Raw genomic sequence first — 18,016 nt, 5'->3', positions numbered from 1 at the left:
CAGATGTGAGAGCAAAGCAACAATGCAGGCAAAGCAAGAGGGCAGTTTGGAGAACTGCCATGGGACATTTAACTTGAAGCTTTGAATGAATTTAACATTTAGCATATGTTGATGTCAAAGACTGAACATTTTAAATACCTTTAAAAAAGAAGACCTGAAATTGCTGATCTGGATTAGCTTTTATATAACAATGATATAAACATAGTAATAGTGTGATTTTATATCTCTGTTTAGGGGAGGTAGAGAGAGAAACGTATATATATATATATATATATATATATATATATATATATATATATATATTATATAGGTAGATAGGAAGACAAATAAACAGATAAAACTTTATGAACATACATCTTATTCCATAACTTCATACTCTGAAAATGTTGTTTGAAATCTATATTCGGCTTATTCAACATCTCAATACATTTCTAGATATTTCTAGGCATACAAGCATAATGGGGATTTTTCTCACCCGAGCAATTGCATGATGGCAGCGACTGGTGAAATTCGGATTACTTGACATCTCTACTGCAAACCCGTGAAAACATCACATGGTGTTGGTGTATAGACCGAAGAAAGAATAAGTCTTATTGTACATACTGTATATGGGCTTTGCCAGAATAGTTTCTTTAGCTGTGAAGTAACACAGGATCTGAGCGTATAGGGGGTGAAATCTTATCGGCAGGAGGAAAGTGTTCCCTCAAAATGTTGGCCCCCAGCCCTTCAGCATTAACCTCACAAACAGGATTTAAGCTGGAAGTGTGAGATCTGCAAAGCAGGGGCCTCAACACTGTTTCTCTTTGTGAGGCTATTACTTTTTAACCACCTTGGAAATGCAAGCTTTGTAGGTAGGTAGTAACACCTTAACAGCTCCACACCCACATAGCAGCTAAAGAAGACAGACTCCTTTCAGAAAGACGCTGTGTTTGAAAGATTTTATTTGGACTTTTTAATAGTGCATTGTATGATCGCTACTAACTCGAATAAACGTTTTACTTTTCAACACTAATCGAGAAATCTTATTGTGTTGACTTATTTCTGCAATGTTGAACCATCAGCACTAAAATATGCTTAGTCACTGCATGTGTGTCTACAATTAAAGAGACAGAAGAGCATTTTCTTAGAACGTGTTTTTGTTTTTAAGATGACTGCAAATTATCTATATATTATAATTACTGAATCATTTTCATCATAAGTGAAATATACTGGATGCAGCACCATTGTACATGGTTTTTAAATTGGGGAATATTTAAGGATTTAAAAAAAGGTTTAACAACAGTTTTTTTTTTTTTTTTTTTGCCAAATGCTGGTAAATATGCACACATATATATAAGTTATTACAATAAAAATAATATGCACTTGTGATTGACTGTAATTTCAAATAAGAGTCCAAGATAATTTGATTTAATTCGGCTCATTTTGGTGCTGACATCACTGGTTAAAAATATAATTATAATGCTTATTCTTAGTTCACTGAGGCATAATATCAGTGTCTATAAATAATGTTTAGGCAGAACATAGAAGCATCTAAAACTGAATGAGTGTGTGTGTGTTTTAGTGTCCTCCTTCACTTCATATGTCCAGCTTGCATTGTGTGCAAAATGCTATTCTGCAAAGTATACATACATGTATTATTATCAATCATCTCACTGAGAACATAAAGAATGTACACATAAAAAAGTGTGTGTGTGGGGATGGGGGAACAGCTAACCTAGCTACATCAGCTTTTATTTCCAAGTCACGAAAAGGTCATTAAATCGAGATTCAGTAGTTCGGACAACCCCAATAGATGTATGTAGAAGAAGGTACATAGAGTTTATTTTGGCCTCGCTTGACTAAGGGAACATACGCTGGCCATGAGGATGAAGGCATTGGTGTTTTTGGATTAGGACCATTGTTAGTTTATTTTAGTGATTTTGTTTTGCGCAGGCCACCACTGCCATCAGTACAAGTTGTAACCTTATGGACAGAGGGGTACTGCCATGGTTGGAGTTTTATGGTGAAGTCCCCAATCATCCACCAACCACAATAACCCATTAATGTTGCATGACTGGGAGTATATTTGATTTGGGAGAGAATAACACTGAAAACATGTAATGGACTTCATTTCAATTCCATGAACTGGAGCAGAAAATAAGGGAATGACCACAGAGACCGACTCCTCTCGCTTCAGTGCAAGTTGTGCTGAGAGAGCAATGGCACAATATTGTTTCCTGCCATCTATCAGAAGAGGCTGCAGAAAGTGTCCTTTGTAAGTTTGCCTTAGTGCTGGTGACGGGCCCACACCCTGCTAAAGCACGTTGTGGAAAGCTGTGTTTGGTGTTTCCATCTCTCCCAACACATTGTGTAATATAATACATGTGTTTATCTCCCTTGCAGAAGCAGATGACTAAACAGGCATGTCTTGTTAATTGCTGCAGCCCTACCTAACAACACATTTACATAATAGCAAATGCACACATAGAGAGAAGTCCTATTATTGTCAGAGTTCACCTGCCAGGGTCATAACTCCTCTGATCCCCATGCATTGTAATTTTAGAGTTGTACAATTTACATAGCAGTTGGTTGTTTTTCTGTTTTATGACAATCATTGGTCATTGTGTGGAAAAATAATGACCTGCATCCTATGAGCACTAGTCCGGTATTTCCTGTTTCCGTGTTTATGCATTTACTTAGAAATGGTAGCAAATATTTCCATGGGGCATACTCATTTTTATCGAATTATAACACATCATTATTTAGGTATTCACACATTGAATCTCCAGTTATTCCCCTTCCCATTTCACCCCAATTTGGCATTGACACCTGCTGAACAAGACTCACCAATGCTCAGATTTTGTGTGGCATGACACATACACCCCCCCCTTTCATTTCTTCTGCATCTCCTTGAATTAGTCCTTTAACAAAGCTACATTTACTCTGAAGTTAGTCAAGACAATGAATAGTAATTAAAATGCAAATAATTGCAGCAAATTACCCCACACCATGCCATGTACATTCCTCTCTGAAATAGAAGACATAAATATTAGTGACACATTAATTATATAAACGACTCCTTGCAGAATAATAACCATGAAATCACAAAACTAATCATGATTAGTGTTATACCTCCCAGAGATCGACAGGGATATTATTGTTCCCACTGCAACTATTATTGTTATTATTATTATTATTATTATTATTATTATTATTATTATTATTATTATTATTATTATTATTATTATTATTATCATTATTAGATCAATAGAATGGTGGTGGCTAATGCCGTTGTGGAGTTAGCAGGACAACAAAAGACATTCTTAAAATAACTGAACCTTCAGAGAATTTCTTCATAATGAGAATTAGTGTACCAAATCTTAGAAAGGTCATCTTCATTAGGAAATATTCCCTTTAATTCCCCCACCACTATGTAACAGGAGAAATCACTGCTGGTAAAATGTTTCATTTCAAGGGAACGAGATTTAAAAGGTAGAAAAGCTGAATTGATTGTTGGCAAGAGTGACACATTTGCAACAATTATTTACAGATAATTGTAAGTGCATAGAAAATGTATTATACTGTACAATTACTTACATTCTTCTCTGCTAATTTATTTTAACCACAGCTATGTTTAATTTTATTCAGAACATACTAGGAGAACCATTACATAAAAGGCAATAAATCACAAGTCTTGCTACTGCTGTGTCAGATTTTTTGTTATCATGTAATTACAGGGGAACTTAAAGGGAAATTGAGTCCAAGACTCATAATTAGGTAGAAGTTTGATATTGCTCTTTAATGCCATTCTAAATTGACTAGCTTCTACCCAATATACATAAAGTGAATGTCTTTGTACTATACTAATGCCATTTCTATTATATATATATATATATATATATATATATATATATATATATATATATACAATGTGAAAGATTTATATATTTCTTTCCTTAGCTCACTAAGTCTTATATTAAATAAATAAAGTACTGTCAAAATTCTGTGTGAAATGGAAATGAAGTGTTCAAGCCCAAGCACCGCATACATAGTAATGGGCCTAACTGTACACTTTCTAGAAAACTTAATAATACATTTGATGCAATATGAAGATATCAAGGGTGAATATAATTAGGTGCATTAATTGTCACTTCCCTACTTTGTGGAGAGAAAGATTTTGGCAAAGAATTTACTTCAATCCCAACAAATTGTAAATTAGAAATGGAGTTGCCATTTGATCATTAATAAACATTGCCATTGAATGTACTGCAAGGAAAGGAAAATTCAAACTTCTCCCACCAGTCTTGACCTGTTGTGGAACTGCAATATAAATAAACAATAATGCAGCCAATTGTGGCATATGTATAGGGATCACACCATATATACACCAATATGACACACCATATCACACCAATTATTTAAAATAATTGTCTGCCTCTTGGCTTTTTTTGTCTGGAGGAGATGTCAGATATCATCTCCCCTACCCATTGATTGTGAATAGTAAGGTATTCAAAGTATCTACAAATTCATTTTGGGGCTGGGGTAACTCTAAGCGTGGAGGCCAAATTAATGCAAATATAATGTAATTCAACAAGTGAGGTCCTGCCTCCCCTTTCTAGATTTTTTTTTAAATAAGAATAAAGCCAGTAATTAATTATTTAATTATTTAAAAGCAGTCCTGTATCAGTGATTTTATATGTTAAACACAACCATTTTCCCCCCAAAAGCCAATAGGCAGATCAGTCGAATGCAATGGACTATTTAGATGCCATTGGATAGTGCCTCTGCTGAGGTTAATAAAGGAACGATTGAAATAAATAATCTCAAGAGGGATGTTCTTGATTCCCCCACAATGTCGACAAGACTCATCAGTATGCACATATATTTTGGAGCTCATAATTTGAATTATTTCCTTGGTGAACAATTGGGAGGATTATGCAAATAAAGCAACACAACACCTTGTGAAAGCTTTTGGCAAGAGAAACACTTAAAATGTGCCAGTACCTGAAGATAACATTACTGTTAGACAATATTCCTATAGACGTTTGCCATTGTAACTCACAAGTGGCTGAAATTGCATTGGACATAGGACAAACTTGGAGGTAAGGGACAGTGACCAAATTAAATACATGTATATGAAATGTGCCCTAATAAAAGGATATATGATAAAATCAGAGGGATGTAAAGAAGCCAAAGTGAAGTTGTGATAAAGTTAAGAGGTATCATTAACCATAATACAAAGTATAGAAAACCCCAGTAAAGGAAATAACTGTTTTGTTGCATTGTAATTGAAATTAGTTTTTGGTGGCAAATTAAGTTTCGTGAATATCATGTAGTGTATGACGATTCAATATCAGAGAGCTTGCATCCTCTACTGCCATTTCAAAACTGCTATTTGATGCTTTTCCATCAACCCAAACATTTTGGGATGGTGGCATACAAGTAAAACAAAGACAACAACATATTGCACAGAAAGGGTACAAACCTTCTATACTTGTCAATTTAATAACACAGAATTAGCACACACACACACACAAACAAACTTGTCCCATGCTTCTTGTGTGTAAGGTAGGGGTATCCAAGTATGTCTTGCTTATATGCCACAGAACACATTTCCTCACACTTTTTTTCCCTTGAGCATTTTGCTGTTGTTGTTTGTTTTATTTTCAGTGTGATGCCACATATTTATTTCATTACTCATTTCACAATAGAAAGGTTTCTGTGCTGCCAACATTTAGTGTTATTACAGGATGGTTATTAAATAGCACCGGAACACATTGCATTGCATTGACATACGTGTTATACTGCCCTTTACCCACATGCTGACAGGAAATTCACATCACTTATTATTGGTCATGTGATTTGTTATTTTAAACCTCTCAAGTCAGTTTTTGCTGACATCACTGGGAATTCATCTGATATATACCTACTATTTCCAAAACACTTCCAAAGAGGTGTGGAAGTCATTATGTGTTCTTCTATTTCCATCCTAGTTTGTGCCATTTAAGAAGTGTTTATTTTGTATTTGCATTTACATCTAAATTTAGCCCTATAGAAGGAACGTGTTCATTGAGGTATTACAGTCATGAAGAAAATGTTTAAACTCTAAATTAAAATGTCCATAGCCTACCTACTGTTTCTAGGCTTTGCCCAATTAATGCCATTTGTTTAAGAAAATACTTTAAGGTTTTGCAACAAATAGAAGCACAAGCCGTTCTTTCATTCAAATCAGCATAGCCGGTGTAGTTGAGCTAAATTAGGGCTATGTTCATTGTCTCTGCAGTTAAAAGGGAACTCCCAAGAGACAATGTTAATGGGGTCTAAAGAAAAACAATAAACAAATAAAAATCTCATGGTAATTTAGCTAACCTAGAATAGATGAAAGCACAGATTAACCATAATATCTCTTTCATCATGGAAAACAATAGTAACACTAGAATTGTGCATAACATTTTCAGCAACTTTATAATTTTTTTCTCTAATATTATATGGTGTACGAACTTCTGTTTTCTCTCTCACACATAAATGTAAATGTTCTCATGTATATTGTGTTTCTAAAAATAAACCACTGAATATGTTTCAAGAGGCAGCAATTCAAATAAAAACCAGAGCAAAGGCAATTCACACAGTGAATGAGTTGAAAGATATCATTTAAACTGCGAAAAATTGCTTTCTTGGGCTATAATAATTCAAAATTCAGTTCTCCAGTACAGAAATCAAAATATGATGAAGGTAACATTTATTTTTAATGACGTGTTGATTGTGTCTTAAATTGGGGTGTATCTTGGGGAGACTTATATACAATACTGTTTTAATTTTCAGTCATATAATTCATTTTATTAATTCAATTCCAATATTTCAGAAAACCTTTTTTTATAAGTTCTGCTACCAAGGAGCTTTTATATGTATGTGTGCTGGGTTATTAGGAGTAAAAAGCTTACCCTGGCCACCCTATACATGGTAAATTGTATAGTAGTACTTGATCATAATTTACATTAAAAAGCACTGTGAAAATGTATTCCAATGATACAGACCTGTAATCTGAACCAGATCTTGGAATATTATGTATTTTTCTTATTTAAGAGACTATACTCTGGCTCGAGGCAATTTTGGGCTGAAGAAATGGAAGAAGTGAAGAAGGGAATGGATGTATCAGGCAGCTGATCCACATAATGTGAAATTGAAGTTTTGCCTTTGAAGCTCTCTCTCCATTATTCAGAGTCTGACCCTGGTATTAATTTTAAAGGTCTTTGCACATGGATTAGCTTCTTGATTCATGAACTGCATAGTAACACGAAAATTACAGCAATTTAGAATTTAATTTTATCCTTCGTGTAAAATCATTGTGTTGCTCGTTGCAAAAAATAAAAAATAAAGGAAAAAAAAGGCCCTCTCTAACCGTCTGATGAGTACCGGCTCCTTTATTAAGGATATGCTAAATTTGGGAAAGACAATAGATTGTGTGTCTGTGTGTCTGTGTGTGTGTTATTTTCATACAGTTCTTCAAGTTGCAAGGATGTAAAATGTTGTTGTCATCCCAGCTCCATGATCCAGATCCCTTCCTTGAATGATTTATTTTAAATCTATGTATGTATGCATGTATGTATTTATTTGGGGGGGTGATATGCTATGTGATATGTTATTTTCAACTCATTATATTCAGTGTAATTTACAGCTCAGCATGTGTTGTCTGAGACAGTTTAAATAAGCAGGTTAAATTTCTAACATGGCCCTGCATGCTCTGATTGCTCGAATATCCTCCTTATTACAGGTACTGTGCTTATATAGCTAGCGTCAGCAAACACAGCTGATGAGTGATTTACTGCTACAAAACCACAAATACACCAGTGGCAACATGCCCTATGGCAGTGATAGCCCACAGAGATTAATAAGTGAAACTGATACGACTGAAAATGCATGGCTGTTCCAAGAAGCAACAGCATTTTCAACATACACACATGGATCCGCATGCACACACACACATTTTACTCACAAAAAGCGAGGGATATCTGATTTCAAAACAGAATTTCAATATGACTCATGAATAGCACTGGAATGAAATTAGAGTTGCAGTAAGGTCTTCATTCACGTCACAGTATGTGTTAAATGTCAAATGGCTGCGTTTCAGCAAATGCGTAGAAATGATATGATAATGTGTCGTTTCCTCGTTTGTTTAGAAAGTCCTGTTCGCCGCTGTGTACTTCCCCATGTTGTGAAGTGTTTTTATTTTAAGGTTTGAACAGCAGTGTAAATTTGTCTAGCTACAGTCTAGCTCGATTCCTGTAGAAACTGAATGAAAAGGATCTTACCTACACAGATATGTATGGCCCAAAAGTACAAACCCTTCCAGTTTCAGACATTGTTTGAAATTGACAAATGCCAGAAAAGTTACACTCAAGAAGAGGCCGTACATACAAAGTAGGTCTATTCCTTAATAATTATTTACCACAGTAAATTTGCATATTAGCTGTTTTCCCATTGTTTTACCATAGATGTACTTTGCTGTGTTGTGAGTTTCCATAGTTACTATCACGGTTTACTATATCCCTCTATATTTGATGATCATGATTTAACTTTAATTTCCTACACATTCATGTAATTTTAACATGGCATACTATACTAAAACTTTAAAAATCTAAAAATCTCATCCAGTCTTTTCCTGAAGGAAGTCAGAGTCAACTGGGTAGTTTATTATAGCCCCCCACAATTCTTTTTTTAAAGTGAAACATACTGTAGTCTTAAAAACACCTCCTCATCAATTTTGCTTTTAACCTTATGTAGACAATTAAGTTGATTTGTTAATAGCTTGGAGGGTTTTAAATGCGTGAATCAAATCCCCTCACAATTTCTTCTTCTGAAGACGAAGGAGATGGGGGTCTATTAACCTGTCTCCTTACAACATACCTTTGATACCAGGAATGATTCCAGTTGCTCCTCTTGGAACTCATTTCAGCGTGGAGATGTTATTTGTGCACCATGGTTACCAAGACTGAGATTGAGTAGTAAATGGAATTTAATCGTAGTAAAATTCCAGCAATCCAAAGAAGAGTTACATTAAAACATGTGTTTCTATTTTATATTCTTGAAACAAAATGTAGGTGCAGAAGTAACCTTTTATTACTGCACACATTAATAATGCTCTATTATAAACTCCTACCAGACTGCAGTTGCCAGCTTTTTGTAATGTCTTTTTTCAACAGTTACTTTCATTTAATAGCTTGAAACAGAAAGGATGAAAAATACCTATACGTGCTTTCAAAGTGAAGCAGTCTATAGTCATACATTTTGTATCAATCTGCTAAATGAAATATAATCCATTTTGTGTTAGTACATGGAGCATCATTCACAAAAGGATATTGTATCAGTACCAATCGTTGCTCTCGAAAAAAATAAACTGACAGCCACAGTATTCTCTCTCATATAGAAAATAAATAAATAAATAAATAAAAGAACAAGCCACAGCACTGTGCTGTCACATGAGAATAAGAATTGCAAAGTACAAAGGTTTTGTGGGATCTGATTAAATAACTGTCCTAAAGCAGATAATCAGCATTTATCTGCCAACGTTGTGTAAGTGTGTGAGCTTTCAGATTGTTGGCTAAGTCTATTGTCTCCAATGACTGCCTGGCCAGATCTGACTTCTACTCCCTCTACTGCTCATTTGTCCATTACTGAAAGTTAGTTAAAGCTAATTAATTTTGTTTGTGTTGAAAAATATACATTTTTCATGGCCATTTCCATCCACATCCCAATCAAATGGTTATATGTGAAAGTGTACAATAGAAAGGCAAAGGATGAGAAAAAACCCAGCTTGCTCATGTGGTAACAAGTACATTTTTGATCTGACACCCTGCTGAGGTGTTTCTTAAAGCAACTGAGAGATGTATAATACCATACATATTCTGGATTGTATTATGATACAAAAAGGAGGGGGGGGGAAGCTGCAATTATATTTCCAAATTCAAGCAACATTCTGCATGCAAGAGAATAAAATATTGAATTACACTATTTTTAATAGTAGCTCAATGTAGTTGCCTGTGGCTTTTTCATTTTCTTCAAGTTTTAATTTCTTCAATGATGATATGGCTGCTCCCTTTTGATTACCAAGGATTTTTTGTGTGAAAAATTCTTCTTCATGCGTCCTCTACAAAAGACAGACTCAGTAAGACATCACTTAAATATAAATAACATGCATAGCGTCTGCTCTATGTAAAGCCCTGGAGTGTTTGATCAAACAGATAGAGCCACAAGGTAGAACATAACTCCACAGCAGCTATTAACGGCAATGGCTGATTCTGATACTTCAAGTATAAGCTCTAAAATCCAAAATAACTCTAGTAATGTTTAAATGCGCCTCACGCTGCTCCCATTAAAATGACTGAGTACAGATATTAGAGGGGGGAAAACACACTGAAAAAGTAAAGGATTAAAAATGAATGATTGACATGCAGAGATAATTGCTGTCCAAAAAAAGAAAGAACACATATTTTGGCAAAAGGATTTCAATTTTCAGTTGATCCAGTTACTATCCAGTTAATAGAGATGTAGCGTACTCCTATTCTTATTTTGAAGGGAATTCAAGGACGACCCTAAATTGACCACATTACGTTCTCCACAAAATACCTTGTAAAAGTCTAACTATTATTCTCCTCAAGAGGCCAAAGGGATAACAACATATTCATTACAAATTCTCTAGTGTACGTATATATGTATAAATGCAAGTCAACCAAAAAGAGAAAATATATTTGAAATATATAAATATATATTTCATCAAACCTTATGGTGCAAATTACATTTTGGTGTCAAATGAGAAGAAAGGTTAAATGTGACTTAATGCACAACATAATCCCATTGTGTCAGAGCCCTCTGAGCATTAGCTCGGGGTCCCCTCTGGTTTATTCTAATAAGTATAGAACTGTGTTCAAAGTCTGCAGCTACAGAGACATTTATAGAAAATGTGATTCCCAAAGGACATGCATCTAGTTTAATCAGTAGAATTTGGACAAATCTCTTTTCTTTTTTTATTCATCAGCAAGCCAAAGCCTTAAAATAATATAGTTTCCTGTTCCTTGCCATTTGATTGTCAACTGTTTGTTCATTGTGTTACATGTCTGACACCAGAGGCAGTTAAAGCGGTAGAGAATTCCTCTGCCTTGTGAAGACTTGTACACTTATCAGATGGCAGTTATCTGTTTTTTTATATGAAAAGCATTCAAATATTCAGTATTTTTTTCCCATTTGGGCCAAGAAAAGAAAGAAGAGTCATGTTTTCTTGTTTTAGTTTTTTTCAAGCCCAAACCTTGTAATAGTTAAAAGGCAAACTATAGCATCACACTAGTTAAATTACAGTGCAACTATATACATACACATTATATTTATTCTTCTTTATTTTAATCTGAAATCAGAATAAATACATTAAAAACATCAAAATTGCTAGAGATGTTATTGGAAAGACAGCAATTACAAAAAAGCCACCTCAATCCAGATACAAACATTGTGTTCTGACAAGCAATTTGTAGTAGTATCACCAGTAACTGATCATCTTCAACATTACATTTTGGAGCCAACAAATATTGGCAGGTTATTATTCACTTACTTGAAAAAGCAATGGATGTGCTTTGCCATCAGATGGCACTAATGTGACTGCATTACCATGTCAGCTATTAACATAATACATAAAAATGATAATAAATAACAGCATAGGCTGTTTAGGAAAGTGTCAAGAAGCATAATTAAGCCTCTCTGAGATTCTCAATGGCACCTTTTATTTTTTTAAACAGATTTGCAGATGGATATTTATTTTTAATGTTATTATGCTCCACACTTAAGCCCAGCATTGAGTGCAATAAACACAGAGTAGAATACATTCATAATGACACATTGATCTCCATACAGAACATCCTTCTGAATCTCTGATACAGTGTTTATGTAGGAGGTTAAAATAATACAGTGTTAAAATGGTGTATTTGCATGTAATGTATGTATGATGTGAGAAACCACAGCAGGGCTGGCCAAATCTGGTCTTGGTGAGCCAGTGTTATTATTATCTTATTTATAAAATTTTATTGTCTATATATGCAGTACAGATCTCCAAATCATTAACTGACTAATTGATTTAATTATTGTGCTTAATTATTCAACATTACCATCTTCAAGGGTTTCAGTAAGTGATTTAGAAAGACCTATAATTGATTGTGGTAATGGAATGTGGCTGTCCAGCAAAAGAGCTGACCACCACTGCACTATAAAGACCTTGATTATTGTCTCATGTTGAGATATAAGGACTCACAATTACGATCTTAGCCTGAAGCTAAGAAGAAACCAGAGACCACTGAACTACAAAGAGCTTCTGCTCAACCTGCCAAGTCACAATATTGAAAATCAGCAGGCCTCTGGACAGTGGACAAGGTTCCCGAGCCATTTCTTTAAAATGCTTCCAAGTTTGTTTTATAAAAAGATGATTTAAGGATGACATATGACAGCAGCTGGTTTGGGGCTCTGCAGGAACAGCGTTTATTCTATATCGTGTTACTTCTTTCTCTCTATCTTTTGCTGATACACCATAAGGGATGTTGATTAAATAAATAAATAAATAAATAAATAAACGAATTAATAAAATCTAAGGTAATATATTATTTATGCAGGGGAATAGTTTAAGCTTTTGTAATTTGTAAATATGCTTTGATATATATATGCAGTTTATTTATTTATCTTCTCCCATGTGCTCCATACTCTACTTTTTTGCATCACATTTGCAAAATGTAAATAAATGCTTCTATGCATTAGACACACCCGCCTTAGATCCTCTTATATATATATATATATATATATATATAGTACTACAATAAAGTTTGTTAATAATTGGATAACTTTTAACTGTTCTGTTCAACCAGTCATTATCCTGCAAAACGTAATGAAACAGAAATATGTGAATGTGCAAATACACTGTTTATTGTATTTCCATGGATGTATTTACCTCCATCTTGTATCACTGTGTTATTGTCCTTTTCATATGCCATCATTTATTTAATCTTTAATTCAACTAGATTCCTTTGTGCACTGTGTAATTTGACTTCCTGGAGTATGGGGAGATTAAAGCTACTGTGTTTGAAATCCTTTTACATTGTTTTTTTTAAATGTCTATCAGTTGTATGAATATAATATATAAAAATTCGTATCTGGAAGTATTCACACCCTTGATTCAAAACAATGTTATTCTGCAGTTGGCGTAAGTAATTAACAGTGTTCAATCATCTGGAGAGATATTTAATGTTACTTCTAGGTTGAAATCAGTGTTCAGTAATCTCTGAAAACATTTCACTGATAAATAAGTATACTTTAATAAACAAATTGTTTTAAAAATATATCTTGCAAGAATTTAAAAAGAAAGTAAACACATCAATATCCAAATGAATTGATTATTTCTGTCTCTACAAATTAATAAATAAATACATTACATTTTAAACCAACACGTGACACTGACACTATCTGCCTGGGCAGAAAAAAATATTATAACATACCAATTGCAGCCAGTATTGAATAGGCATGAAAATGATATTCAATTATTATATGTATGTTAGGAAATCTGAATAGTGTAATACATGAAGATCAATCCTGGAACTGCAAAGAATAATGTTTTATACAGCGCTCAATGTGCCTGTGGATGTTGAGATTATTGACATGCATTTTGGAAATACATTAAATAAATCCCAGTGAGTAGGAATATATTTTGTCTCTTCATTCTGTCTTCCGTTAGCATCCAATAATGTATCATCACATAATGGCACAGATTGTAATTGCCTGAAGTTTGAATTATTTACAAAACTGTGGCATGTAAAAACAGAGCAATGGTAAATCTCACAGCAGGGAGAAAGGGACACTAAGCATTCACAGAGAATGACACGAGGAACCCGGAAAGAAGAGAAATGATGAAACCTGCCGTTTAGAAGTAAAAAAAAAAGAAAATAATTAATTGAGCTCTAGACCGACTGGAAGCATATTACCAAACTCATCAGATCGGTCTGCTGGAAATCCCTACGAGAAACTGAAAGCAACCAAAGCATGAAGGAAGTCAAGGGAAGATTAATGAATGGGAAGCAATATTCTGGCAATCACGCAGGAAGATGGGGAAAAAAAGTCACAGAATAGCAGCTGACTGTCAAAACCCAAATAATATCAATATTATACACTGTCACAACAGCAGAACCAAGACAGATGATGTAAACAAAAGACTAATCAGATTGAAACCTGATCATAAACACAGCACCAGTCATTCTCCCAGAGTTAGTGAAATGTGGGAAAGGACGGATCTCATGGCACTTGATATAAACTGTGATAAGGTTTGGATTGACAGCAGTACTGTTAATATACATATACACAGAGTCAGACTAAAGTATTTGCACTCTTCATTTTGAGCCAGTGTTATTCAGTATAGTTTTTAGTTGGCAGATCTATGTATCGGGACCCCCAGTCTCATTTCCATCAAAGGGAATATTTATTACACTGACTGTGGTTATTCAACACACTTTGAAGGTATATCATTGCTCATTAGGTTTAATTAACGAAATAGACTCACAAATACACAAATATACAGAGTGTAAATCCAGAAATTGTATTTTTTTATGTATCACGGAATCAACTGTGAAATGGACAGAGAATAAATAGTCTGTTTAATTCTTAGTTTAACAATTAACAAAAACTTTAACCAATATATTTCAATCTTAACTTACTGGCTGCAGATGCAATACATTTGTTAAATGTAGATAACATACTATTGCCTTCACTTGATGCCAGGCAATAACACCTACTACTACAGCTGATTTAAAAAAAAAAAGTTATTCAAAATATGTATAACATAGATGTCACTGACTCTAACTTTTCTAACTTTTTGAATGTGTTCCTGCGATAAGGAAAATGCTTTGTGAACCAGCTGCATTCCTGTGCTTTCTCAGTCACATCTGAGGTGCTGTAATATAAATGTAATGTTAGTTCTACTTTCAACAAGCAAGTAGTTTGACAGTAGGGGGAATACTAAGTGTGTAAATTCCCTTGGAAAACACCTTATATGTTTTCTTAAAAAACATGAGATCATAGAATCCCTTTCAGTGTAAAGGATGTGGGTGTTCAGACCATGTAAACATATTAAAGTTATGATTCTCATCGTCTTGTTTATTGATTTTTGAATATAAAAAATGTCTGGCGCATAAGCAGCAGTTACATACAGAGTGCCTTACACATGAAGGCGCACAGACTCACTTCCTCTTGCTGGTCACCTACTGTGACTCCTTTGTCTTTCATGCTCTTTCTCTGTTCTTTGTTCTTTCCATTCCAAGTCTTTAATCCCCCCTGCTCTCTCTCTCTCTCTCTCTCTCTCTCTCTCTCTCTCATTTTTGTTTAAAATATTTCTAGCTATATTACACTATTAAATTCCTATTAGCATTAGTAATTAATTTAGTAAAAAGAAAAACCTCTCTCACTGTATCAGTCAGAATCAAATAATTACTCATTGTTTCATTTTTAGCATGATCATTTTTTGGTAATTTAATATAAAGCTGCAATAATTACATTTAATATTTGTTTTTTAGCATTTTCCTTATTTTGCAGTGGCTATCTATAATTTTCCACAGTTTGAGGTACACACATGGCTGTTTATAAAGGTATAATAACCAAGCTATTAACACTGCATTTACAAAGAATGTGTACTGAGAACAATAGACATTATGTTAATAACAAACACTTAATCATTAGCAGAGATCAGTAAACATCAGGTTATAGAGGTTTAGTACTCATACATTCCAGATTATAAAGCATTATTATTGCACAGTTATCCATTTTATAATAAGTGCCCTTTAATTAATTGTAAGTCCAGCATCTACAGTTTCAAGAGACAGAGCTATTAACGAGATATACAATACCATTACCGTGTATATCCTCCCCTCAATGTCATTGTTTGAATCTTGACCTATTGGAGTAGGAGGGACAACCATCTGAACGAACTGAGGAACTACAAGTTGGAGGTCAGCTAATAATTGTTTTTGAATAGGAAGGTGAGAATACTAATCAGAGATGGCAGGAGGATGCAGTTGGCAGAATAGCAGACACTAGGTTATGTGAAGTTGCCTTCTTAGGGTTTGACCAACTAAAAAGTTGAATGTTTAAGAGAATGGGAAGAAGATATGGGTCCAATGGATATTGTTGTCACAGCTAAAATGTATAAATAGTTTCAAAAGTGACGCCTACTTCACTTATAAGATCCTTTCGTTCTTGTGTATTCTTTTGTTTTGTTTTAATTGTTAAGGTATATATACATAAATGAGCACTGTTGTTTTTGTCATCGTTGTTCTTTATTTCTGATTTTACTTCATGATTGTGATGGTGAAGTACTAATGACACCACAATGAACCTAAAATCTTACAAGATGTCCCAAACAGAACAGACAAGACAGGGTCTTCTTTAAAAAATTCTGGACACCTGTGTTTTTACTCATTGGTCCTTTTGGCTTTTCTTGACATCTGTAATTTCTGTTGGGCAAAGCAATTCTAATGCTTTTAAACCTGGACTGTTTGAGTACTAAACCTCAATAACCCAATGTTTACTCGTGTTTCTTTTTTTTAAGCTTTTTCCTTGGTTGCACAATAAGGTTTTAGCTCAGAGAACCTGCACCCACAGACACATTGAACATTTATATTTAGACTGGGGATTCTAGACAGGAGGCTGTTTTAATCAATTCCATTGCAGGACCTTGTTTCAGCCCTCATTCCAGATATTTCATTGAACCTGCTCAAGATCGATGCAGTGAATAAAGGCCTGCATGTAGTAATCTCTTGCAATGGACTGGAGAGCTTTAGTTTGAAGACATTGTATTTAGCCCAAACAAAGCTGCTTTTAATCTTTCAACAATAAAACATGAATTACCTTCAAGAAACAAAATAAAAGCTCAGTTACATTTAACATAAGAACACATGCTTTAAAGAAATATTAGGTTTCTTTTCAGTTTTTTTTTTCCTTATACAAATGAGATGAGCATGCTCAAATGGAACAGTTTCTTCTGTCGTGACATTAGAAAAAATATATGTTCTATTTATCTTCAGAAGCCTACTGTATGAGTTTAATTGAGTAATTGATGTTTTTTTTTCATTTTGTAAATTTGGATTGCAAATATAGTTCCTACAGCTATAAGATATTTTAAATAATTAGATTGTTCAGGTTTAATTAAATTATGTGACAAAAATGGGCCCATTTGATTAGATTTCAAATACATTTAAATAAGGGAGCACAAATTTGAAAGCCTTCATATTCATGCCTCCTCTGCCCCCTTAGTTAATTTATTAATTCTACATCTTTGGCATACACCAAACATGCAGAATTAATACACTAACTATGCTTTAAGTTGTTTTAAAAGCAAAAAATAAATTAAAAAAAAATACACATTTAGTTACAAATTGAACCTAAAACAGCACTTTTCTTTAGTGCTCAAAAGGCAGAGAGATTTGCAAACATAATTTAAAGGAATTAAATGTAAAATGCTTGCATATTTACATTTCATTACAGTAAAATGATAAAATATTATATATCTTTACAATAAACACAATGGAGTATGATAACCTTAGCCAGGGATTTGAATAGAATGGGATGGTTTGCACACAAATTAAAAAGCAGAAACAATAATAATTATGATTAATTATTTTTAAAACAATGTATTAAAGATGTTGTTATTTTCTGAATAAAAATGTGCTTTGTCTCATTTATTCCTGTTTTTGATGATTCAAGCATATGGCTTTTTGTTTACTGGTATATGGCTCTTTTTTTAACCAGTCTGGGTTTCTGGACACATGTATCATACATAATTATTTCAGTATTTGAGCACTGAGGTGCTGGGACTAAATTCTTAATGCAGACCACAGTATAACTATATTTTCCAGTCCAGCTTAGGGGCCACTAAAGGTCATTTCAAGACCCCCTTCAACATATATATTATTTACCTTATTAGTTTGGTTTTATTTTCTTTCCTTCAATATTTTTTTCACAATTTAGAGAT

Source organism: Amia ocellicauda, chromosome 5, assembly GCF_036373705.1.
Source record: "Amia ocellicauda isolate fAmiCal2 chromosome 5, fAmiCal2.hap1, whole genome shotgun sequence".
NCBI lineage: Eukaryota > Metazoa > Chordata > Actinopteri > Amiiformes > Amiidae > Amia > Amia ocellicauda.
Note: the sequence above shows the minus strand (reverse complement) of the source record.